This window comes from Mus musculus, chromosome 17 (assembly GCF_000001635.26).
Source record: "Mus musculus strain C57BL/6J chromosome 17, GRCm38.p6 C57BL/6J".
NCBI lineage: Eukaryota > Metazoa > Chordata > Mammalia > Rodentia > Muridae > Mus > Mus musculus.
This window is the reverse complement of record NC_000083.6, coordinates 15,685,230-15,687,700: the sequence shown is the minus strand read 5'-3', so window position 1 is coordinate 15,687,700 and position 2,471 is coordinate 15,685,230.

Here is a 2,471-nt window from a genome sequence, read left to right as displayed (position 1 = left end):
TCTGGAAAGTGGGAAGAACAGAGAGAGACGTGAGCTGCTGTTTTTCATTGTAAATGTTTCAAAACAATCGGATGCCTTCATGTGACTGTTTAACCGCTAGAGAGGCTGAAAGCCTGATGACTTCTGGTTTTTAATTGCATCCATTTTAAGGATCATGCCTTAAGTTAGTGGCTTAACACTGCCCATTGAAAAGTAAAAATACTGTCCTGTCGTTGGAAGTTCAAGACATAGAGAGTGTGGACGGTGAACATGGACAAAGAGGGAAATACAAAGCTAAAAGGCCAAGAAGCTTCGAATGGGTGGTGGAGTTATGTGTTTTAAAGCTAATACTTGTCAATGTGTGCCTATACTGCAATGCACTGCGGGAGTGCGGACACTGAAGGATTGTGTGTAGAGATACAGTTCTTTTTTTAGAATGAGACTGTACATTTTATGGTACATAATATGGTAACCACAGCCCATTCTGGGTATTAAAGTTTTCCTTTCTAAGACTGGTACTGAAATCATGCTTTTCCCTAAATAATATTGTAACCAGGATCATATCCTCTCTGCTTTATTTCATAGAACCCTTGGGATTTTATGACTGCTCCAGGAGTATGTGTCAGCAAATAAGCAGCCCCTGTATTAGTCTGACCTTCACTTATAAGAAAACACTTGAAACAGGATAATTTATGAAGAAAAGAGGTTAATTTAACTCACAGTGATAGAAGTCCCAGTGTCCACACCTGATCGTACAACATATTTCTGTTATGAAATATTTTAGTTATTTTAAAATATACTTTTACTATTTGTGTGTGTGTGTGTGTGTGTGTGTGTGTATGTATGTATGTTTGTGTGTATGTGTGTATGTATGTGTTTCGGGGCGGGGGGGTATGCAAGCATGCATGTAGGTGCCCACAGAGGCCGGGATACATTTCACAGTTCATTCAAAGTTTCTAAATTATTATGGAGAGCATGCAGAAAGCCACAGAGAATGAAACAGATCCCAGAGACGAGGCACAGTGCTCATAACAAGCGCAGCTACTGCCAGCCAGTGTGCACAAGGATGTCTGTTTACACCTGTTTCTCTACTCACCCATCTTGTCCCAGTTTGAAGAATGACTACAGTTCTACAGTCTTCTAGAGAGGAGGAAACACTGCAGACTAAGTAGAGAAGTCAGATAACTGAAGAAGCATGATGCTCCGGTGTGACAAGGTAGGCGGGGGCCGTAGAGACAGCTCAGTGGTAATGAGCACTTACTGTTCTTACAGAGTGTACTGGCTAGTTTTTTGTCAACTTGACACAGCTAGAGTTATCACAGAGAAAGGAGCTTCAGTTGAGGAAATGCCTCCATGAGATCCAACTGTAAGGCATTTTCTCAATTAGTGATCAAGGGGGAAAGGCCCCTTGTGGGTGGTGCCATCTCTGGGCTGGTAGTCTTGGTTATATAAGAGAGCAGGCTGAGCAAGAAGCAAGCCAGTAAAGAACATCCCTCCATGGCCTCTGCATCAGTTCCTGCTTTCTGACCTGCTTGAGTTCCAGTCCTGACTTCCTTTGGTGATGAACAGCAGCATGGAAGTGTAAGCCGAATAAACCCTTTCCTTCCCAACTGCTTCTTGGTCATGATGTTTGTGCAGGAATAGAAACCCTGACTAAGACACAGAGGATGCAGGTTTGGTTCCCAGCACCCTTATCAAATAGCTGGGTGTAATTCTAGTTCCAGGATATCTAATGCCCTCTCCTATCAAAAGTTGTTTTTTTTTTTTAGTAATTGCATGACCACATTCTGTGAGGGACCCCAATATCATATATAATTGAAATTGCCATTGGCAATGGGACAACTCTGAACTAATTCCCAAACTCCATGTATCTTAATCTTTTGGATTTATGCTGTAACATGACATAGTAGCAGGTTTCCTCTCTGCTTTCCTTCACAGAACCCTTGGGATTTTATGGCTACTAGAAGATTGTGCATCTACAGAGAAGCAGCTCCTACATTAGTCTGACCTTCATTTATAAGAAAACATTGAAACAGGATAATTTATAAAGAAAGGAGATTAATTTAACTCACAGTGATAGAGGTCCCAGTGCCCCCATCTGATAATACCTTCTTTCCAAAGCACAACGAATATCACATGAAGAGACAGGGACTGTGCCTAGAAGTCTCCTGAGGTAGGCCTGTCTCTTTTTCTTATAAGGCCACCAGAATGCAATCATAGAGGGTCTGTCCAAATGACCTTATCAAATTGTGATCACTTCTCAAGGACCCACTATAAGCATCATAGTTGGATTGTTTTCACCCTCTTCATGGCCCGACAATGGAAGCAAAATAGCCATATATGTCCCTGGAGAACAGGCTCAAACATCAGCTCATATAGCATCCCTTTTGGTTAATTTCTGAGTTCTCGCTGGTGAAGTGGCCAGGGGTGGGTTCTTACATATCTTCAGAAAGTCCAAGGATAAGGAAAAGGGGACCAGATATCTAGCTCCA